Source organism: Aedes aegypti, chromosome 3 (assembly GCF_002204515.2).
Source record: "Aedes aegypti strain LVP_AGWG chromosome 3, AaegL5.0 Primary Assembly, whole genome shotgun sequence".
NCBI lineage: Eukaryota > Metazoa > Arthropoda > Insecta > Diptera > Culicidae > Aedes > Aedes aegypti.
This window is the reverse complement of record NC_035109.1, coordinates 338,496,226-338,521,310: the sequence shown is the minus strand read 5'-3', so window position 1 is coordinate 338,521,310 and position 25,085 is coordinate 338,496,226. Positions and strand designations below refer to the sequence as shown.

At 38.3% G+C, this 25,085-nt stretch overlaps 1 protein-coding gene across 3 annotated transcripts in view; it reads left to right on the top strand.

Moving 5' to 3' along the window:
* LOC5574813 (transcription factor Ken 2) overlaps positions 1 to 25,085 on the top strand; it is a 175,865-nt gene that overhangs the window by 85,686 nt on the left and 65,094 nt on the right. Inside the window, exon 1 of one of the 3 annotated variants that reach the window (XM_021853900.1) lies at positions 20,474 to 20,562. The exons of the other annotated variants lie outside the window; for them this stretch is intronic. The gene's annotated coding sequence lies outside the window, so the exon portion shown is untranslated. Of the gene's footprint in view, positions 1 to 20,473; positions 20,563 to 25,085 lie in introns of those variants that run through there. 3 annotated transcript variants of the gene reach the window in all.

The following is a 25,085-nucleotide window of genomic DNA, read 5'->3' as shown; positions in this document are numbered from 1 at the left end:
TGCTCAGTATCACAAGGGCTAACATTATTTGAGCCGAAAGCTTCGAAATTTTGCCACTAGGCAGCGCTAGTGAGCAAAGAATTTTTGTTTTGCGCATAGCTCTGTAGCCCGACCACTTAGAAAGATGGTGTCTTCGGCAAAGTTGCTCAGTATCACAAGGGCTAACATTATTTTAGCCAAAAGTTTCGAAATTTTGCCACTAGGCGGCGCTAGTGAGCAAGGAATTTTTATTTCGTGGATAGCTCAGTAGTCTGACCACTTAGAAAGTTGGCGTCTTCGGCAAAGTTGTGATACTGAGCAACTTTGCCGAAGACGCCATCTTTCTAAGTGGTCAGGCTGCTGAGCTATGCGCAAAACAAAAATTACTTGCTCACTTGCGCCGCCTAGTGGCAAAATTTTGAAACTTTCGGCTCAAATAATGTTAGCCCTTGTGATACTGATCAACTTTGTCGAAGACGCCATCTTTCTAAGTGGTCAGGCTACTGAGCTATGCGCAAAACAAAAATTCTTGGCTCACTAGCGCCGCCTAGTGGCAAAATGTCGAAACTTTCGCCTCAAATAATGTTAGCCCTTGTGATACTGATCAACTTTGTCGAAGACGCCATCTTTCTAAGTGGTCAGGCTACTGGGCTATCCACGAAACAAAAATTCTTTGCTCACTAGCGCCGCCTAGTGGCAAAATTTCAAAACTTTCGGCTCAAATAATGTTAGATCTTGTGATACAGAGCAACTTTGCCGAAGACGCCATCGTTCTAAGTGGTCAGGCTACTGAGCTATGCGCAAAACAAAAATTCTTGGCTCACTGGTGCCGCCTAGTGGCAAAATTTCGAAGCTTTCGGCTCAAATAATGTTAGCCCTTGTGATACAGAGCAACTTTGCCGAAGACGCCATCGTTCTAAGTGGTCAGGCTACTGAGCTATGCGCAAAACAAAAATTCTTGGCTCACTGGTGCCGCCTAGTGGCAAAATTTCGAAGCTTTCGGCTCAAATAATGTTAGCCCTTGTGATACAGAGCAACTTTGTCGAAGACGCCATCTTTCTAAGTGGTCAGGCTACTGAGCTATGCGCAAAACAAAAATTCTTGGCTCACTAGCGCCGCCTAGTGGCAAAATGTCGAAACTTTCGCCTCAAATAATGTTAGCCCTTGTGATACTGATCAACTTTGTCGAAGACGCCATCTTTCTAAGTGGTCAGGCTACTGGGCTATCCACGAAACAAAAATTCTTTGCTCACTAGCGCCGCCTAGTGGCAAAATTTCAAAACTTTCGGCTCAAATAATGTTAGATCTTGTGATACAGAGCAACTTTGCCGAAGACGCCATCGTTCTAAGTGGTCAGGCTACTGAGCTATGCGCAAAACAAAAATTCTTGGCTCACTGGTGCCGCCTAGTGGCAAAATTTCGAAGCTTTCGGCTCAAATAATGTTAGCCCTTGTGATACAGAGCAACTTTGCCGAAGACGCCATCGTTCTAAGTGGTCAGGCTACTGAGCTATGCGCAAAACAAAAATTCTTGGCTCACTGGTGCCGCCTAGTGGCAAAATTTCGAAGCTTTCGGCTCAAATAATGTTAGCCCTTGTGATACAGAGCAACTTTGCCGAAGACACCATCTTTCTAAGTGGTCGGGCTACTGAGCTATGCGCAAAACAAAAATTTTTGGCTCACTAGCGCCGCCTAGTGGCAAAATTTTGAAACTTTCGGCTCAAATAATGTTAGCCCTTGTGAAACTGATCAACTTTGTCGAAGACGCCATCTTTCTAAGTGGTCAGGCTACTGAGCTATCCACGAAACAAAAATTATTTGCTCACTAGCGCCGCCTAGTGGCAAAATTTCGAAACTTTTGGCTCAAATAATGTTAACCCTTGTGATACAGAGCAACTTTGCCGAAGACGCCATCGTTCTAAGTGGTCAGGCTACTGAGCTATGCGCAAAACAAAAATTCTTGGCTCACTGGTGCCGCCTAGTGGCAAAATTTCGAAGCTTTCGGCTCAAATAATGTTAGCCCTTGTGATACAGAGCAACTTTGCCGAAGACGCCATCTTTCTAAGTGGTCAGGCTACTGAGCTATGCGCAAAACAAAAATTCTTGGCTCACTAGCGCCGCCTAGTGGCAAAATTTCGAAGCTTTCGGCTCAAATAATGTTAGCCCTTTTGATACTGAGCAACTTTGCCGAAGACGCCATCTTTCTAAGTGGTCGGGCAACTGAGCTATGCGCAAAACAAAAATTCCATGCCCACTAGCGCCGCCTGGTGGCGTAATTCCGTATCAGAATGACCACCACATGTCAGCCCTTTAGCTACTGAACAACTCTTCCGAAGACACCAACCTTCAAAAACATCAGGATTCAGAGATATCATATGTTACAAAATTTTGCATTCTTATCCCTCATGGTTCATATAGTGCAAATCAGAAAAAGCGCCCCTACCGGCCAAGTTCTCAACTAAAAGGATGATCCTCAACTCCTAAAGGTAAATCGTACTTAGTACTGAAACTTCGCCGAAGACAGTACTGTACTATCTCTTTTGGCATACGAGATATTCAACGACACCCCCAAAGTGATGAAATCCCATAAGCCCTGGGTCTCCTATAACGTCCTGGTGTGTCTTATAGGAGTGAGCGTAATAGGAGTGCACGTTATAGGAATGCGTTTAATAGGAGACCCGACTGTATACGGTTCACACTTGATCTGGGTATTTCTTTTCTAGTTCGATTTAAGACAGTGTTTCACAATGACGAAATTTCATTAGCTTGTTTTTGGTTCTATGGATACTGGGGAAACAGTTTGTTTCATAATCGAGTTAAATCCAAATATTGATCATTAAACCGTTAAAAAAGCAAAAATGCTTTTTAGGTAGGTATTGATTCAATGTCAAACAAAGCAGGCATTGATAAAATGTGTACAATATTCATTTATGATTCACGTGGCGGTTTGATGCAGTGTCTGAACCAGTGGCTCCCAATCTTTTTCAAACCCCTGGAAATAAATGTTTTTCAAATTCAAATTGATCGAAACATAGGATTTATCCGAATTTTAAGTGGTAAGTCAGATGATTTTAGTTTATCTGTAAAAACTCCATCATCGTTACATATATTTCCTTATTTACGATAACGCCCAAAATATTATTGGTAATCAAGTGTGTAGCGCTTTGTTTCTGAGCAAAATTTTAAGAAAAAAGGATATTCGTCATTACAGAGCTTTCTTAGCTTCATTTCAGTTTGATCAAATTTATTGAATGTTCCAAACTAGGAAATATGCAACCAAAAGCGATCAAAATCAATCAAGCAAGTGCTTTTAATTAGAACAACGAATCAGCGCGTTGAGAAATGCGAGAAAATGTAAGATATTTCAAGTCATTTGTCGGACTTCTTGAGTTTTTCAATTCCCAATGAACTTTCTACTTGTACGCCGAGCGACAAGTTAGACAAAAACGGCAACAGAATGATTCACTACCGACTCCGTGTGCCGAAGGCATCCGATTGCTGTAGCGAATGATTCTTTACATACCGATTCCGCACGAGTGACATTCGTGTTTGAGAGCTGATGAGCGTTCACTGACTGGGAATACACCCGGCGAAATGATTCGGTGAACGCGAAATCCGTACATTCCGCAGAAAGCATTCAGTGAATGAATGGCGAACGCGTTCTTTCGTGTCTTCCATTTAAGAGCGGATTGGTGCTCTCTCCGCTCCGTAAATCTTTTGATTTTCGGTTTATCCCATTAGTTTGCGATTCATCGGGGTTGCGCTCACCCTAGCGTTCGGCAGTCACTGAACATTCGGTGGCAGCAGTTACTTAGTACAGTCGGGTCTCCTATTAAACGCATTCCTATAACGTGCACTCCTATTACGCTCACTCCTATAAGACACACCAGGACGTTATAGGAGACCCAGGGCTTATGGGATTTCATCACTTTGGGGGTGTCGTTGAATATCTCGTATGCCAAAAGAGATAGTACAGTACTGTCTTCGGCGAAGTTTCAGTACTAAGTACGATTTACCTTTAGGAGTTGAGGATCATCCTTTTAGTTGAGAACTTGGCCGGTAGGGGCGCTTTTTCTGATTTGCACTATATGAACCATGAGGGATAAGAATGCAAAATTTTGTAACATATGATATCTCTGAATCCTGATGTTTTTGAAGGTTGGTGTCTTCGGAAGAGTTGTTCAGTAGCTAAAGGGCTGACATGTGGTGGTCATTCTGATACGGAATTACGCCACCAGGCGGCGCTAGTGGGCATGGAATTTTTGTTTTGCGCATAGCTCAGTTGCCCGACCACTTAGAAAGATGGCGTCTTCGGCAAAGTTGCTCAGTATCAAAAGGGCTAACATTATTTGAGCCGAAAGCTTCGAAATTTTGCCACTAGGCGGCGCTAGTGAGCCAAGAATTTTTGTTTTGCGCATAGCTCAGTAGCCTGACCACTTAGAAAGATGGCGTCTTCGGCAAAGTTGCTCTGTATCACAAGGGCTAACATTATTTGAGCCGAAAGCTTCGAAATTTTGCCACTAGGCGGCACCAGTGAGCCAAGAATTTTTGTTTTGCGCATAGCTCAGTAGCCTGACCACTTAGAACGATGGCGTCTTCGGCAAAGTTGCTCTGTATCACAAGGGTTAACATTATTTGAGCCAAAAGTTTCGAAATTTTGCCACTAGGCGGCGCTAGTGAGCAAATAATTTTTGTTTCGTGGATAGCTCAGTAGCCTGACCACTTAGAAAGATGGCGTCTTCGACAAAGTTGATCAGTTTCACAAGGGCTAACATTATTTGAGCCGAAAGTTTCAAAATTTTGCCACTAGGCGGCGCTAGTGAGCCAAAAATTTTTGTTTTGCGCATAGCTCAGTAGCCCGACCACTTAGAAAGATGGCGTCTTCGGCAAAGTTGCTCTGTATCACAAGGGCTAACATTATTTGAGCCGAAAGCTTCGAAATTTTGCCACTAGGCGGCACCAGTGAGCCAAGAATTTTTGTTTTGCGCATAGCTCAGTAGCCTGACCACTTAGAACGATGGCGTCTTCGGCAAAGTTGCTCTGTATCACAAGGGCTAACATTATTTGAGCCGAAAGCTTCGAAATTTTGCCACTAGGCGGCACCAGTGAGCCAAGAATTTTTGTTTTGCGCATAGCTCAGTAGCCTGACCACTTAGAACGATGGCGTCTTCGGCAAAGTTGCTCTGTATCACAAGATCTAACATTATTTGAGCCGAAAGTTTTGAAATTTTGCCACTAGGCGGCGCTAGTGAGCAAAGAATTTTTGTTTCGTGGATAGCCCAGTAGCCTGACCACTTAGAAAGATGGCGTCTTCGACAAAGTTGATCAGTATCACAAGGGCTAACATTATTTGAGGCGAAAGTTTCGACATTTTGCCACTAGGCGGCGCTAGTGAGCCAAGAATTTTTGTTTTGCGCATAGCTCAGTAGCCTGACCACTTAGAAAGATGGCGTCTTCGACAAAGTTGATCAGTATCACAAGGGCTAACATTATTTGAGCCGAAAGTTTCAAAATTTTGCCACTAGGCGGCGCAAGTGAGCAAGTAATTTTTGTTTTGCGCATAGCTCAGCAGCCTGACCACTTAGAAAGATGGCGTCTTCGGCAAAGTTGCTCAGTATCACAACTTTGCCGAAGACGCCAACTTTCTAAGTGGTCAGACTACTGAGCTATCCACGAAATAAAAATTCCTTGCTCACTAGCGCCGCCTAGTGGCAAAATTTCGAAACTTTTGGCTAAAATAATGTTAGCCCTTGTGATACTGAGCAACTTTGCCGAAGACACCATCTTTCTAAGTGGTCGGGCTACAGAGCTATGCGCAAAACAAAAATTCTTTGCTCACTAGCGCTGCCTAGTGGCAAAATTTCGAAGCTTTCGGCTCAAATAATGTTAGCCCTTGTGATACTGAGCAACTTTGCCGAAGACACCATCTTTCTAAGTGGTCGGGCTACAGAGCTATGCGCAAAACAAAAATTCTTTGCTCACTAGCGCTGCCTAGTGGCAAAATTTCGAAGCTTTCGGCTCAAATAATGTTAGCCCTTGTGATACAGAGCAACCTTGCCAAAGTCGCCAACTTTCTAAGTGATTAGACTACTGAGCTATCCACGAAATAAAAATTCCTTGCTCACTAGCGCCACCTAGTGGCAAAATTCCGAAACTTTCGACTCAAATAATGTTAGCCCTTGTGATACTGAGCAACTTTGCCGAAGACGCCATCGTTCTAAGTGGTCAGACTACTGAGCTATCCACGAAATAAAAATTCCTTGCTCACTAGCGCCGCCTAGTGGCAAAATTTCGGAACTTTTGGCTCAAATAATGTTAGCCCTTGTGATACTGAGCAACTTTGCCCAAGACGCCATCTTTCTAAGTGGTCAGGCAACTGAGCTATGCGCAAAACAAAAATTCTATGCCCACTAACGCCGCCTGGTGGCGTAATTCCGTATCAGAATGATCACCACATGTCAGCCCTTGAGCTACTGAACAACTCTTCCGAAGACACCAACCTTCAAAAACATCAGGATTCAGAGATATCATATGTTACAAAATTTTGCATTCTTATCCCTCATGGTTCATATAGTGCAAATCAGAAAAAGCGCCCCTACCGGCCAAGTTCTCAACTAAAAGGATGATCCTCAACTCCTAAAAGTAGATCGTACTTAGTACTGAAACTTCGCCGAAGACAGTACTGTACTATCTCTTTTGGCATACGAGATATTCAACGACACCCCCAAAGTGATGAAATCCCATAAGCCCTGGGTCTCCTATAACGTAGATTCCTATTACGCCCCCCAACCATGTGTCTAATAGGAGACCTGACTGTACTACTCGGCACCTGCGGAAGGAAGAAGGGAAAAACACATTAGACAAGGTCGTTCTCGCTCGCGATGCCGCCGATCAACTCAACGACGAAAAGTGACAGTCCCGTCCACCGAGTCTGATCGACTGATGTTTTTTCCTCCTCTACGCTGTTTCCGATTTGAAAACAAACACAAATTTTACGCCACCCGAACCTCAAACCGCCTCCAAGCGTTCCTCCAATTGACTGTCGGTTGGTTGGTTGTAGGCAACTCGATTCTCAAGGTGATCGACTCATGTGATCGTGAGGACACTGCGTAGCATTGAAAGTAGTTTCCTACTCGATTCGGTGCGGTGCGTTGTGCGGACTAGCGCAGCCTACTATGTTGCTTTGATAGTGGTGAACGTTAGTCTAACTCGAACAGCTGATTAGCTGTCTAGAACATTATGGGCAGGGGAAGGCGGACATTCTAGCGAAGCGTTTCGACATGCTTCGGTTCGCCTGTTTACCTTTCTCTTATCTAGAAATTGAAAGTAAGCGTGTCGCGCGACTAGCAGCGTATCGAATGTCGTGTGAAAGGAAGGGAAAATTTTCGAAGGAAAACAATATTTTTTCAAGGCGCAATATTTTAGTGGGCTGTGCTTGCGATCGGTGACTGTGTTTTGTTCTCCAGTTAAAATCTCTGTGTGAATCATTTGGCGGTGGGCCACCACCTACTGATAAGCAAGGTGAGTTGGATTTTCGCTTTTCGAGGGAAAGACCGGTTTCTGTTTTCGTCGGAAGCGAACTGGAAAGAGTCAGTCGGAAGTCCAATCATGCTGAAGATTGTGCTTCTAATTGACACAAAATTGTCGATTTTTTGACATTTTTATGAGGCACATTTTTTGAAATTTATTGGAAAATATCCATCAATGCAACTAAAATCTTGTCAAAATTTTACTAATATCCAAACATACAAATCAATTCTTCAATCCTCTACAATATAAATCTTCAATCAAAATCAATAATCGAAGTTTTCATTAACAATTCCAGTCAAACTCTCGGCAACAGGGGGGTTGAGTTATGAGAAAATTGAGATTATTTCTCACTTATCGCCCTCTTTAACAATCATGATCCGCAACACATCATGAGAGATTGTATTGTCTACTGCTACAGCTCTGATAAGAGCGGGGGGATGACAATGCATGATTAAACCCATCTAAGTAAGCCCCGAATTATTACTAAAGAATGTTCGTAGATTATTTATCATGCCAGTAGAGTAAAACACCTACTCTCAATGGTGAAAACGAGAAAAATGTGTTTTATCATCGTTCTCTCTTTGGGGTTCTCCTTCGTAGCTGCTATTTATCAAGCATGTTACATATAGCGAAACATTGTCGATCATGGACTGACACAGATGCGATGTTTTTCTTCGCTTGCTTAGATCGTTTGAATTAATTGAAAACGAATTCTGCAAGACTTCGATTGGAATTATATCAAGATCAATTTTGATTCAAATTGAAAGTCAACTTCCATTACATTATGATTGATTTTCGATCGGATTTTGATTGCAGTGTAAAACCTCACTCTGAGTCCGATGGCTCGTTTGCAAATATATATAATTCGGTTTGATTGAAGGTGAACTTCTCACTATCCTGCAAAGGCGATGACAACCTAATCGGAAAAGTTTTCCTAGATATTCTATCAATTTCGCAGAAAGTTAATTGTCAGCCATCGCGATGTAACACGCGAGAAAGTTGCGCAAGCCGTGGCAAAGGTAAAGATAGCAACATTGTTGTAAATTTTACGATTTTTGATTGCTGATGTTCCGGCACTAAGGATAAAGCAGTCGTCGAGAAAGTCGACTACGCGCTGACAGATAGTCTGTCATCTCTCTAGAAACTTTTTTCGCTGCAATTCCCTTCAAACTCGAACCGCATAGCTGACGAGACACTCGACTAGAAGCCAGAAGGTGTAGAGAGCTATGAAGTTCGTTCTACAGTTTGAAGTAATTTCATTGCATGGTTGTCATCGGTTGTGAGGGGCATAATGGCAAGGGGGAAAATTCGACCTAAATTTTTCGAAATCGTTCATCGGAGTTCATGCTGGCCGCACGGCATCTTGCTGGCTTCGGTATGGCGTGTCTGAAGTAATAATATTGCAACATGGCGTTATGATGAACGATCTTTGCGATACGGGGGAGACGATGATGATGACAACGATGCTGATGGTGGCGCCCTCGATGAGGGTTGCCCTAAGTGGATGCTTTTTTGATAAATTAGGATTTGTGGAGAGGGAAACTTAAGCCTTCAATCACGGTTTGCTGATTTGGGGGCTTTCGCAATTGAATGAGAAAACAAAAATTCTGATTTACTAAATATTCTGATATACTATTATCTAGTTACCCTACTCTATGCGATTATGTTCGTCTTTATTTGAATTTGTTCGATTGGAAGCTCTCCTTCGCTGCTGCTATTTATCAAGCATGTTACAACTTGCGAAACATTGCCGATCATGGACCGTTACAGATACGATGTTTTTCTTCGCTTGCTTTGATCGTGCTTCGAAATCAATTGGGAATGAATTGGGAACGAATGATTGCTAATCAGATATATTGATCCATTTCTAAAGTGCAATCGAATAACCTTTCGAACCTTTCCGGTACATGCAAACTAATCAAAGCGAAACATGACAACGGTGTATAATAAAGCACCGACCAAATTTCTCAGCAGCTCTTAAAAAACACCAACCACCATCTAAAGTGCACCCAACCGCAAACAATTAGTCAAATTGTCACACAAACCGAAAGCACCCCGAACTGCGCTTGCAGTGAGATATTTCTCACGCACCATTAACATTTAATCAAAACAAACGGAGCAGCGCCATCCATGCCTTTGCAATGCAATGCGCGATGGAGTCCCACTTCATAGTCGTCGTCGTCGTCGCCCCGCCAAAAGCCAACGGCGATCGTCGATTGTGCAATTTTTGCGCTGTTGTAATTTATTAGAGACAAACGATGACAGACCAGCAGGCCCAGCAGAATTCGGTTTCTCAGGCCCAACCAGTCTTAGCGACTATAGATACTTCGTTTGAAGCGTCGAAACCAGGAAAAGAAAAGCTATTCAGGTTAACCGAGCGGGATAATTTCTCAAACATCAGAAATGAACTTACCATTCCGCAGTGGTTGCACTGCTGACAAATGTTGGTTAGAAGTAGAAATTTTGCTCAAATCGTTCAAACGTCCTTAGGCAAAAAAACAAGCGTGTCACTCCGAAATGTATTGTGTCTCCCATTATTTGCAAGTAAACTCAAAGCAAGGTGCAGGAGACAATTTGTTTTTGTGCGAGACAAAGCGAAGCACAGTCTCTACTCTTTTAATCTCTTCAGTGCCAGCGCAAAAATTCACTCTAGAAAAATTTTAGCTAGGCATGCTTTGAAGGCGGACAAGACAAGCAAAATAAGTGCTTTGCAGAAACTTATATATGTGGATCTTGATGTATTTGGAAAAGCCATAAACATAAGGTGGTGATGAATTATGTTCATCGTGCTTAAGAGTTTTGACAACGGTCACATATTGATACAATCAATTTAAGTAGAATTTTCGATGCGTGTACGAAACACAAGGAGTGACAATGAGACAACTCGATACCATGCAACACATTGCGAGTCAGCACTGCCCGGGTGCAGTGCAGAAAAATTACTCGTGCACGACTCATTCAAATTTAAAGTGCTGTCTCGCAGCACGTGTGTAGCATCGAAAGAGATTTGAGTCGCATCCTTACTCTTGGGTTAGCTCAAACTGTTTCAAAGATTTTTAATTCCTTAGACTCAAGACAAACATTATGTTTGCTTTGGAAATCAATCTTGCACAGTAATTGAATTCGGAGAAAATTGAGAATATATCTTACTCATCGCTCTCTGTAACAATCATGGTCCGCAACACATCATGAGAGTCTATTTATCATCTTCTGCAACAGCTCTGATAAGGCGGCGTCCACAAATTACGTAACGCTCGAAGGGGGGGGAGGGGGTAGGCTCAAACGTTACGACTCATACAAAAAAAAAAAAAATTTCCATACAAAAAGCGTTACGGAGGGGGAGGAGGGGGTCGAAAATTTTCAATTTTAGCGTTACGTAATAAATGGATGCCGCCTAAGATCTGGGGGATAACAGTGCATGATAAAATCCATCTAAACAAGCTTCAATCCTATTGCTATAGGATTTCCTTTTTGGGGCTCTCGTTTGCTGTTCGCTCGTTACAACTTGCGAAACATTTCCGATCATGAACCGGAATGTTTCTCTTTGAATACTTTGATCGTGCTTCAGAATCAAATGAGAGCGATTTCTACAATGCCTCATGGTAAGGACTCCTGGATTATTTAGTGACATAATACAGGATAATATTTTGTAGTTATTATATACCATAAACGAGAGTACTTCTCTACTCGGGATATTGAAAGGAAAACGTGTTGACTCGTCAGCGTCCACTACAGAAGAGATAGATCATTTCAGTATATTATATTATGTAAGTTTACAAACACATGACGCTGAACTTTACTGAAGGGCTTTAGTAACAATGAGCTCTTGTTCGGTAATTACAGTGCAATTCTATAGCATTTGGGATTTTTTTTTTCACTACAGACCGAAAGACAATGTTCTTGACTAGCGTTTTATACAAAAAAAAACGGAACAAAGGAGGTTAATGTGGCTGATTATTGATTAAAGAGAAAAAAGAGCCTCTCAATGTTAGAAAGGTCTTGTTGGTGACTTTTCAAGAGATAAATTTTCACTTGAAAGGTTGGTCCAGGGACGGAAAAATTCATGCTCACTATACTCAATTCACTGACATTTATGCCACCATCAAAGTATGAAGATGGCACAAAAGTAGATGGGCAAAACAAACAACAATGCCCGTATGTCGTTGGTGTTTTTGATTATCAGAAGCAGAAGAGTGTCAGTTTTAGAAAATTGATTATCAATGAGGTTCATATCAATTAAAAAATATGCTGCTTTCCGGGTAATGAACGATCCGATGCAAGGAATTGATTATATTGACGCGTCTTTAGTGTGCCTTGTGCAAATATTACAACTTCCTGAAGCGGAATGTCAAAAAAGTCAAGCTGGTAAGAATTAATATCATTTTTTGTTTCCGATTATCACAAAGCGGTTGAGTAGCGGCAGGTTAAAAGGAAACTGACAATCTTGCGTAAGCGCTTTGCCAATCTTTATTGTGTTGTCAAGGTGAGGATAAAAACTTATAAAAATCAACGATGATTCTACCCAGCAAGTATCAATGTAGGCGAGGGTAGATTGAGTATTTTCGTCCCTGGGTTGGTCAGATTTCTCCTAATAAGCCATTCTATAAGACGTTTCTAAAGAACTGATCGTCGCAACGACGTCTATTGCCCGGAGACCAGGGATTTTGTTTTCATAAAATCCAGCGTGATTTTTAACAACGCCTCATCGTAGCAAACAAGGACATGAAGAAAACGACAAAAAATAGATTCAAAAATGTTCGTTACTGCAACATTACATCTAGTCATTGTATCTGCTACCCCTTTGTTGACCATATTTCACGTAAGAAGGCACTTTTGAGATCGAAAATATTTTAATTATTATTCTCCATTTAAGTTATCGCCTGTATGAAAAGCTACGTTAGAAATGCGCACAGTCATCAATAATCATCATTGCGAAAACTGATGACGATGATTGAAAAGGTAAACTTCACTTCTTGTCTCCTGTCATTTGACCAGCTTCGTAAAATCTGGACAAACATTTGAAAAGGGCCCAAAAGGTCTTAAGCCTTGTTTTCAGAAATGTTACTGTTGAGCCCTTTTAAACTCGTTCACGCAAACTAACACCACTATCAGAAAGATTGGTGTTAGCTCTTCCTGATAGTGGTATTGCTGAGCGTGAACAAGTTGAATTGGGCTCAACAGCGTCTTGCAAAGCCAATGTTGTGCCCTTTTGAAATGTTTGTTCAAAAATGGCTCATTACCAATGTAATTTTGACAGCAAATCTAGTAGAAGTGAAATGTGACTTTTACTTACGGAATAATCTAGCAAAACATGTTTCCGTTCGGAAAAATGACAGCTCCATTTGATTTGCACGGAAGGCGTTACCGACGTTACCAAATTTTCTCTACTTATCAGCAGCGTACAGCTCAAGTAGTTTTGACCGTTTCTTGTCATACCATTTTGCATAGTACTTATGAACAGCGTACAAACCATTAACAATATCAATGGGCGTTTTCATGTGACAGGTCCATGTTTGCATTTGTTTATTTCGACTACAATGGAGAAAAGAGTGTTAAATTTTGTAAGATTTTGCCACCAAATTCCTCTTAAGATTGCCCAAACAATTTGTTTTGTACCTCTACAACATTTTGTCAGTAAATTTATCATAAACAGTAATTCTGTCACAGATTCTATCTTAAGTTTGTTTCTCCAGGCCAGTTAAGTATCATGACCGACTTACGACAGTGACGAAATGAGTACTTTCACTGTCACTAGACGAAACTACACTCCATGAGCGCACTTCATCATATCGCAATGACAGAGCTCTCACGAGAGCTAATAGTATTAAATGTGTGTGTGATCAGTTAGGTGAATATCCTCCCATGATTCCATGATGATACAAATATCAATCATACCAGATGTCATGAACTACACAATTTCTAGTTAACAATTCCGTCACAAGCTGTAGCGACGGAAAAACGAACGATAATTTGAAGGAAATCTCTGTCATTGTATCGCCGTCCGATGACAGTGAGAGAAACATCTATGTAAAAATCGAGCAACATCCTCTCTTCACAATTACGCTTTCCAGCACTGCTCCAGAATCCATGGAGTACTCTACTGAAAAAAAAATCAGATCATAATATAAAATAGTCTAAAAGCCTAATATACTTAGCTTGCACAATAAGATTCGGTAAATTTTTAATCTTTTATACTGAGTTCACAACAGCACATTCAACTCGATACGCTCGGTCGTCTCTTTCGACGGAACTTCTGTTCAGATAGAGATCAGCTAATAAGTAGTTAGAAGTAACGGAGGAACTGTTCATATCAATAGGGTCCAAAAGCCCTGTTCCTATTTTAGTACCAAACGCTAAAGTTTGTGCCAGAAACAAATTTTTATCTCAATTTTCAAATGTTTCCCGTTGGTGTCCAAAAAAATTGTGTTTTTTCAGGTTCTGTCCAAAAATTTGAGTTTGAAGCAAGGAGTTTGAACTCAAAATTTGTTTTTCGTGTCCCTCCAGAAATGTCAGATAGGAACAAACCCAGTGTTAACATTTTTGAAAAAGCAAAACCCCAGTGGAAATTTTTCGGCAAAGTGAACGTCAAACATGATCAATAGTGTCATGGTTCAATTCAGGAACAATATTTAAAATTGAAGTTTTTATGAGATAGAACCGTTATTTGGGCAGGAAAATCTGATAAAGTACTAGTAAGGATAAGGTCTCGTGATAAACAAGATGTTATTACAAATTGTTGGCCCTACTACCGAGCGTACCCAGTTAAATCTACTGCTGAAAACTCAGAAAAAAAAAGATCAAAAATTTACAGAACAATCTTAGTGTGTACCGATATCGACTCATGGAACCATACAAAAAACAAAATTCCATGGTCCCCATAAATATCTATCCAAAACATTTCTGTTCCATTCTATAGGGTTTAAGTCACCGTCGATTGTTATATTTGGAGATTGTTGATATTTTTCTGTTCCATGACTCGATATTTCCATTAGTCGATGGTCCTTCAGATATCGACTCATAGAGGTTTGTCTGTAATCTGATTTCAGTCAGTGGAGTACTTGTAGTAATTCCAAGCAGTTTTTACATGACTTCAAATAGTTTGTTGAATATTTATAAGGACTGTTCATTTTATAAAGTGGACACCTTGTGCATGCTGTATCTTTCTTATTAATCAATGAAATTTCAATCGGTTTTTTGCACATCGTTCGACTAGTATTGTACAATGTTGTGATAATAAAAAATCTCCAAAACAATTAAATTTCACACGAATATGGAACAACGATTAGATCGGTCGATTTTTTGAGGTTATCAAAATCAATGATTGTAAGAAATTGGCTGGAAAATTCGATAATTTATATTTTCTATTTTCAAAAAAGGCTTGTTCTTCGAAAGCATCATCAATCAGAAGCCTGATGGAAAAAATCAAGTTATTTTTGGAGCAACAATTTTACAGATATAATAAAATCAATTTTCCCGTATATTTTTAAAGAATTTTTTTTTAAATTTGATGGGAATTGATATGAGTAGAATTTTTTGTGTAAAAGTACGTTCTGACGGAAGTCCTAATATAGTATTAATATGAAAAATAACTTACGCCTTCATAGAGTTACTTAGTAAGTCCCCACGTCACATTCAAAGCACAACAGAAACACAATTGTTTTATTCTTAGAAGACCTATCAAAGTACATTGACAATCATCAAAATTGGCAACACTGCTGTAATAAAATCGATTTTATTTTCCACATATTATTTTCATAATATGTTATTCTGAGATTACCAATTGAAAAATTCGGAGAAAACTGTTTACAATTTGCTGTAGATCGATAAATATGCGTACATGATTTTAAAAGTATGAGACTTTTTAGTAAAACGACCATAAACAGTAAAATTTATACTTAAGACTGTAGTTTAATCTCACGATTTAGCTTTCGTTTATACTAATATAGTTTCTGTAGTAATCCAAACTAGTTTTGAACACGCTTTCTACTTTTCTCTTTTTCTGGGAGTGAAAGGATGGTGTATCAGCAAATTAAGCCATAAATGGGTAAATCACTAAAGTTACCTAATGTCATAGAATGGTGGAATATAATTGATATTTTTAAAGCTTTACCTTTAGTAGAATAGTAAAGGATACAAACATACAATTTGTTCATAAAAATAAGGATTTTTGTTTTGCGAAAAATAATTTTAAACTTTGACGGACAGCTTTTTTTAAGAGTTTTTGGAAAAACTATTTAGCTCTTCAACCAAAAGCATTTTCAAATATTTTATATTTTCATAGCATTTTAGAATTATAGGTCAACGATACACAGAAAACCGATTACGATTTTATCAATAAATAAAAAAGATATAGCATAAACAAAGTGTCCACTTTATAAAATGAACAGTCCTTACACGTCTACTGTTCTTGACTACGATAAGTCCAACTGAAAAATATTATCTCTGGTAAATTCACTCTTTCAAATATCGATATTGATCATTGGTCATAAGTTACGTTAGTTTCGAAGGCTAAATAATTTATCGCATGCCCGTTCATTCACTGTTCGAAACAATATTCTAATGAGAGTCTGTTGTGAAAAAATGAAGCAAATTGGTGCAACAGTTTTGGAATAATGAACACTTTTATTTCTGGTACCAATCTAGCCGTATGAAAATGCTGAAAACTAAAAAAAAAACAGATTACTAAACATTTTCAAATAATACACATGTCAAACTTCAGACATCAGACATCAGAGTCGTTTTTGCACACTGCCTGGAATATTTAGCTTTAGTGTTTTTTTCTATTCTATTTAAATATAACCATTCATTAAAAAAGCTATTTCATAACGATGAGAAAATAATGATTTATTCGTAATGAACTGTCAATCTGCATTTGATGGAATCATTCGGACAGAAGGCTCTTGATCTTTCTTTTTTCTGAATTCCGGGTCTTCAAGTTTACAGACAAATTTTCGGATTTGGAAATTAGACTTAAAACGGCAGAAAGTATTTGCTTTTAGGAAGACTTTTCTTATGAAGTGAATTTTAATTGTCAATAACAGGATGCTTTCTCTACTTATTGATAATTGACTTATTGTGCCTTTTTTTCTTAATATATGGCTTTGCTGACAGTTACGATGAGAACACAGAAAAATAGTTCAGTCGAAAATAACTAAACAAGCAAATTGTGCCTATTCTTTTAAAACGAGTTGACTGAGGTGACAAAGGTGCTTTCATTTGACATCAACTAACTTATGTATTAACTGGCAGAATAAACCTGAATGAAAGAGCAGCACGAAACGTCAAAACGCAAGGGTTCAATCAATCCGGGGTTGCAAGAGGATGGTTCACCAAATTGAATAACAAACTATTGCTAATCACATAACGATGGTTGGTAAAATGGCTAGTATTATCACACTCTGTGTTCTAGTGACAAAATGTTACTCTTACTGTTACTTACCATTGCAATTAAACGTGTTCGACCAAATGTTAATTCGAAGAAATGTTCATTCTGTTGGAGATAAGTAGTGTCAGCCCCTGGTAATTGTAGTTGCTCAATCTTGGAAGATGTTGTGCATGAGTGTCTAAGTATGTGTATGTTGTTGACGAGGCAATGATGTTGGTGTATTGTGTTATGACTATGGATTGTTTGTTTATCTATTTTAGTCCGTACTTGACCGTCATTGTAAATAGACGCAATTGAAAAATGCAATACGTTTAATTACTTTCTGTAGTACCACGCGAGTCCCAGAGAAGATATTGGCTTATCGGTCAGTTATGATATCGTGTTCGCTATGTTGGCATTTCAACACGTTCGACCAAACGTACTTTTGACTAAACGTCATTCAACTAGGTAAATGTCATTTTACCGAATGTCATACATCCGTCAAATACGAGTCGAATAATCTTTAAAACAAATTATAACGTATGTTCTTTAGAATAGGCTCGGTTGAACTAGATCTAGTTGATAATTAGGACAGAAACAGAAGTTTCGATAGAACTAAATCTAAACACTTCGAAGAATTCAAAAGAGTCAACTATACGCCAATCGATTTCAAATTTTGAATAGTTGGTATTTGATACTTAGAAACTCAAGGGGAACTATCATTGAAATAATTTTAAAACTTTTTTCGACGCTTTGACCAAACCTTGGACCACCGTGCACCCAAGTAATGCGCGGAATTAAAGGCGATCCATGTCGCGCGAGGGAAAGCATCTGATCTCTGGCAGCTGTGTGACGTTGACGAGAGAGCGCTCAAAAATAATAATTTATAATTAAATCATTTACTTTTGCTTAAATTTTGTCCACATAGATTCGGGAGTGGTCGGACGGTTCAGCTGGGTGGGGGGTTCGGGAATAAATCATCGACCAAATCAGGGTGGCCGGAGTCAGAAACCGGTGGTGGTGGTGACTTTTCTCCCATGGCAAGCACACTGACGTCTACGACGAACAACGACAACGTCAAGATTTGCAGTCTCTGTAGTGCCTTGCAGCCCAGTCAGTGACATGGCCCAGTCTTACGTGAACAATTTATGATTTTAATTTTAATTATTAATAATGGGGAGAGAGAGAGTGCACTGTGCGAATACCATGTAGGGTAGATGTACCAATAGTGGAGGTACTAAGCACCCTAGAACTTCATTTGAACACCCAAAATACAAGATGCACAATTAATGTACATGTTAATGTTGTAACGGGAAGTAACGACCATTGACTTAATGATAAAAATGATTTCATCGCAGTAATCCACGGCATGTCAGTGAAAAATAATACCTCCACTATTGATACACTGTTCCTTTAGTTGCGGTATATTTTTAATTTGTGTTCCTATAGTTGTGGTATCCGTTGTTTTCTTATGGGATCCTCCACTATAGGAACACTTTACCGCAACTATTGGTACAAGCAAGTAAAGTTTTAGCAATTTTAGTGATATTTCATCAGTTTTGAAGCAATTTGAACGCTCTTTTCAACTATCCCGTGTATCAACAAGCCAATACGTCGATTGGCAGTGTCGGTTCTGTGATTAATGTAATAAAATCAGTGAAAACGGCACTACCGCAACTATAGGAACACCCACAACCAAGGGAACACTTACCCTAGTTCATCTTTGCTTTCCTTTCTCCACACGTCTCGTGCCGGACGGATGCCTTACAACCGAATGTGATTTCGTAACATCATTCCTTTGGTTTGTTAAACGGCTGGTTGCATGATCGAATGGATCCTCGTGATGCATTCCTTAAAAACATTTACGTGGTAGATTGAGGAACAGGTGTCCTAGTGCAATTCGTAAGGCATCAACGTGACAGAATTTAGGATTACCTTTGTCATATATGACGAATCGCAAAACTAGCTTAGAGCACAATCATGACGAAAAGCATGATTACTACTATTGCCGGCTACGTCGATCTTCTCCGACAAAGGAAACCAAAATCTAGATTTTAGAACCTTACAAATGATCTTTATTTCACTCTTTTATATCATCATCACCTCCAGCAGCATCGCCTCACTAGACTACATGGTTCTTTCAATCCGTTCGTTCGTTTCACTTTTCATTTTTATCGTTAAACACATGCAACAGCAAGTGCAACAATTGCACTCTCCCTCGGTGCACCACTTCATCGCCTTTGTCGTCATCGTCTTCACCGATACTTGTTGAGTAAACAAACAAACACGTTGCGGGGTGCAGTCAGTCCAGTGGCTTGCAGATTGCACCTTTCCAGCACAGAAGAGATGCGCTCTCCGAGATGCAAGCAACTCTGGCTGGGATGACTGTGCAATCTGCAGAGCAGTAAGATGAAGATACAGGTGGACCGGAGGGAGGAAGTGTTGTACATATTATGTCAGAGAGTTTGGTGTGAATTTTGTAATAAGGTCTTTGTTTTGCATGCATGTGGAGCACATGATACCATGAGGAAGATGAATTGTTTTGGAGTTTAGACGAGGGGTTGTTGGCTTTGCGTTATGATCTTAAGGGCTTGGAGATTGCACGGGATGCGCTCAGATGACTCAAGAATTGTAAAGGCAGATTTCAAGCTGAACTTTTTAGAAAGACTGTGGACGTTTAATTCCTACTTCATTGATTGAGTAACACACTTTCGGGTTTGGTTGTACTTTTGTATTGAATTGTTGACCAAACATTTATCTAGATAATCGCTAAGAAATTCGTCAAAAGTTTCATTTCTTTCTTTTCTTTTGAAAAGTTCAGCGAGGGCAATGAGCAGCATTCCCTTTGAAATAATCTGTACAAATTGCTCATAGAGCCACAACTTGTCCTATCCCATTCCGAGATTATGAGCCCACATGTGCGCCCTAGTAGCATTCTAAATTCAATAAAAAACGAATTTTGATTCCAATGTGTTTATCACGATCACATAAACGACGACGTTTGTCGAGCCTTCAAGTAAGACCAAAATGATTCACAGCAAAAAAAAAGAGCGAGGCAAAAGCTCAGTAAGATTCGATTATAATGGAAAGAAAGAACGTTCTCATAAAAGTAATCAAAGAAAGGGTCATCGATTTTTGGTGCAAATATTGCATACTTCAAAACACGAATCAATTTCAGCTCATGTTATAAAAAAAAAGTTCATTTCAACAACTTTACAGGATCTCAAACACTATATTCTCTGAAATATATCGTTTCTGAAGTTTATCCTCAATCCACATGATTTGTACTGAACTTCAACTTCGCCTACAAATGCATAACTACAACTGGTCCTGGAGCCCAGTAAGAGCTGTATTCGCAGTTAACAGATGTTTTTCCAGCAAGTTATTAACAATCAAAAATTATTGCTGGATATAATGACAATCCTGCATACGAACTTTACATATATTGTTTAAGAAATTGTGAGATTTTAAATTCTCTATGTTATGCTTCTTATACAGAAATTTTGATTGATTGGAGTTTTATGAAATATATTTTTTATCAGAAGTCCAGTTGATTAAACCTTAGGTATTCCTTCTTGGTTTTCTTTTTAACACTTTTACACCATACTAAATCAAATATTTCTCTTTTTTTTGCAGGTAATTCGAATCGTTCAATCATCGAAAATTTAGAAGGCTTGATATTGGAGCAAGGTATGTAACATGTGGCTACTTTATGATGGTTTATATGAGTGCCATTGGCTGAAGAATAAGCCTGCTGTCAAACACTGTTTATAATCCATGTTTTTCACTTACTTACTCAATTTCATAATTACTTACATACTTACTTACTTACTTACTTGCTTACTTGCTAACTTTTTTCATTGCTACTCTGATACCTTTACAAATAAAGTATTTCCGCCTAAAAATGTTAGTTGCGTAACTCCAACCACGAATCGTTATTCACAAAAATCATCTTAAATCTGCTTACATTTTCAATTTCTTTTTCGCTTTGGATTTGCCGGAAAAATAAGAATATCCATAAATATTAGATTCTTGAGTATTCCGAGAAACAGAAACTATAAAAAAATGGAAAAAAATTGCACAACATTGTTACTTTATTATGCTTATAATTTGACGTGCGTATATATTAAAATATCCATATGTATACAGTGAAAACGTTGTTTTCATTAGCGATTATCCCTATCCCCATAGTTCCAAATGACAATGTTGCAAATTATACTCACTGTTCAAATATAATTAAATAGTGTAATAATTGTAATATTTCGTACGAAGTTAAGAATTGTATTTTTTTTTTAAATTGGTATTTTACTTCTAGACAAAGTTGATCAATTAGATATCCCTAATACAGTACTGGCCCGATTTTATCAGCCCCCGATTTTGTCAGTTTTTTTACCGGATTTTGTCAGCCTATATTAGATTTGTAAAAAAAATGGTATCCTCATGTTTTACCACGTTTCCATTAAAACTGATGATAATTCTATTTTCTATGTTTAACATTTGCTGCTTAAAGTTTTATTGGGATCATGTCTTCTTTAATATCATAAACTTTTTAGTAGATCCCTTAAAAATACGTTTTATAGAAGCTTTCTTAAAATATCCTAGATAAAGTCTGACCTTGGACTCATAAAAATCTGTTTTTTATAATTTCGATATTCCTCTAAAACCAGTTTTAAAGATTCCTTCAGAACTTCCTCTACTTTCCCTTCTGAGTTTTTAAAAAGTTGCAAAGCTTATCGAAGGATTCCTACAGGAATCATCTCTGGAGATTTTCAGAAATTCGACCAGGAATTTCACTAAGAATATAGTGAAGCAATTCATCATCCTATAGGCATAGGAATTATTTCACAGTTTTATTCACAGCTTCATTCAATAATTTATGAATACTTCTGCTTTAAGAACACAACGAAATATAAATCATGGAAACTAGAGATAATTTGGTGGTTTCCATACCAGAAATATTGAAAAAATAGGTCAAAATCAAAACATTTCAGTACGAATTTAAAAATAATTTTCAGGAAAATTGTGGAAAATTTCTAATGAAACATTCTTTGAATTCTACTTAAAGGAGTTTTAAGAAGAGCTTCGAGCAAATTATTGATACTATTTTGAAGGAGTTTCTAGGAATGTCAGTGTTCTGGGAGAAATTCTTAAATAACACTGCGGAACACGTTTTTGTCTCCAGCACCAAAATACCGCTATTCACTTAATTAAGGGTTGCTGAATCCATTGCCGTTTTCAGAAATATCATAGCACGTCCAGTTTTTGTGATATTGACTGTTGAAAATGCAAAAAATGACTATTTCAGCCAACTTACATGCAAGTTTCCCAGCTTGTAAGGTAATATAAAGACAATAAAGACAATTTACACCGTCTTCAGCACATAGGCTGCACAGACTGAACGATAACTAACATTAGGCAATGGACAACACGAAACACCCAGTAGTCCAACGATGAATTTTTCGTTTGACGAAAAGATTCCACCGACCGGAGCGGGAATCGAACCCACACCCCGTGGCACAATACGCCTAGACGACTGACGCCGCTAACCGCAAGGCTACGAAGCACACAATATTTTATCTTAATTTGCCACTGAATTCAAACTTTATGTGTATAACAATACTTATCATCAAAGTTTGTATTATTTTCGATACGGAAAAGTTATTTTTTGATGGTTTAGAGAATTGTTGTATTTTGCCATATAGAAGAAACGAAGAATTTTGTATGGAGACTGCAAGCATGTTGAAAAAATCGGTTTAATCGAAATTTAATCGCGCAATTTCAATCAAATTATGTCTGAAATGAAAGTTCAAGTTCTATTTTGCATGTTTGGTGGATTAGATTACAAAAAAGTATGATAAATTGTACTTTAAATTTCATGTAAACATTAATAAAAGCAGTGTTTTGTACAACTTTGGCGACCTGTAGCTAAAAATTGTGACGTGCTGGAACATTTCTGAGAACGGCATCAGATTCAGCAGCCCCAAATCTACTAGAGACACATAATTTGGTTCTTGAGACACGCAAACATGTCATTTTTGTTACGCTGTGTAATTCAACGGTGTTGTATAACTGAGAAATAGGGTTGATCCCGTTTGACTTACTGGCCATAACAATATTGCTGATCAAAGGGACCACAACGAATCGGATCTTCAGATTTTTTCCAATAGGTTATTCTCCAAGAATTAAAATGGACCCGTTACTCAACACTGAAACAAGACGCCTTTAGGACTTCACTTTACTTATTGTGAAAACATGGGTGCATATCTTACATAGTTTTATCATGTTTCATGCAAACAGGGGGCAGAGGTAGTGTATAATGATCGATTTGGCGTGAAAATCGTGAATGAAATTTTGAGAATCGATCTTCTGCCCCACCCCCTGATAAAAAAAAACCTGGATACGCCCATCTTCACCGCCCCCTTTTAAAGCCCATGTAGGTTCTAAACGCGCTTCACAAGCAGATATTAACATGTTAAAATTTGAAAAACGGAAACAAAAAAATGACCCGATTTTGTCAGGTTCCCCATTTTGTCAGCCTAAAATTCATCGAGGGACTGACAAAATCGGGCCTTACTGTATTTCTTTGAAAATTGTTTTGAGAATAAAAATGATTATCGTCAAAAGTAACAAAATGTTTCAACTAATAATCAACTAGAAATAAAGATTGTTATTTCATAGATCATCATATTACAGTAAGGTAGAGCAAAATTTTATATTCGAAATATAGCTAAAATAAAAATAACTGTTTTATATATAATATTCGTACAAATGCTCTGCAAGGAAGAAGTTTGTTTAAAAAAATATGTATTAATTGATTGTGATTGGCCAAATTTAGAGCTATTTTTTGGCAATTTTCGATCGTAATTTTGTATCTATTATCCATCGCATGGAATTGAGTATAATAGTTGCTTTTAATTATATCTCGTGTATCAATTATAAAGGGCCAATTATATAATTGTTAACAAATTAGGTGTTAATACCATTCGATAGCATCTCCCAACACCCACAAACTATGCAAACATTGTCAACATAATCATGAAACTTATCGTTATAAACTCGATTTTCAAAACGATCAATATTCGCTTTTTCCTGCTCAAAACGGCCAATGATCGGTTCTCTCTCAATTAAGAGAGCCTAGAATCGGAGAAAGCAAACTGTCATTGGCCTTATAACCTGGTGAGAGGCCAATGACTTACTCTTGCTCATTTGTTGAAAACCAAAAGGGCCTAGCCTGGGGCCAAGGCACGCTAACAAAATTCAAGTTGGCCTACAAAAATGCATTCAAACTCATCATTTTTTCCACATTTTTTTACAATTTTCAGAATTAAATCGATTGTTAACGTATAGTAAAAGTAAACCGTCTCTCAACGAGCAGGATATCACATTGATTGATTTGAATACTAAGAAATAGGAATTGAAAATGTGGTGAACAATAACAGATATTCTTTGAAAAACAGTTTTAAGGAACTATCATATCATATCATTTCCTTTTTTGTTTAAGTATGGTACCATGAGTTGATATCTAGTAATGGAACATCGACCCACGGAGGTTTGATTACCATACATGATACTTTTTTTTCTAGATTTTATAAAATGGTTGTTAACCTCTTGATAACAAACTCAAAATCATGTCCTTTCCTTTTGTCACAAATTGAAGTATTGGAAAATCATTCTAAAGTGTTTTATGTTAAAATTTGAATCAAGTCACGATACAAATAAGGAATGCAATCCATGATTAGAATTAATTTTCCTCTTATTGTCAAATAGCGATTAAAGAAGCTAAAATTATCTCTCTGAATTTTCTTTTCCACAAACTTCATCAATGTACACTGAGCAGATCACCCAGTATCGGACGCCTAAGCCATCCTTAACTCCTAAGAATGCTGTTATGTAAATTGATATTTACATTTTTCATTCATAAATTCACCCGGCTCTGTGCAAGTAGGAATGTAATATCAAAAAGACAAAGAAGAAGATGAATAAAAGCTTTCAAACTAAGTAGCTTCAAGTGTTAACTAAATTTTTTATTCCAAATAATTTGAAATTCTCGATCATAATCTGGCATTGCACATTTTAAAGAACAAGAGCACCACATATTTCAATTATAGAAATTGTTAGAACAAGCTGAGCAAAAATCCATTTCATTCCAATCTCCAACGCTCCCAGTAACAATGTATCCAAGCATTACCAGATTACGCAAGCGATTGATCAAA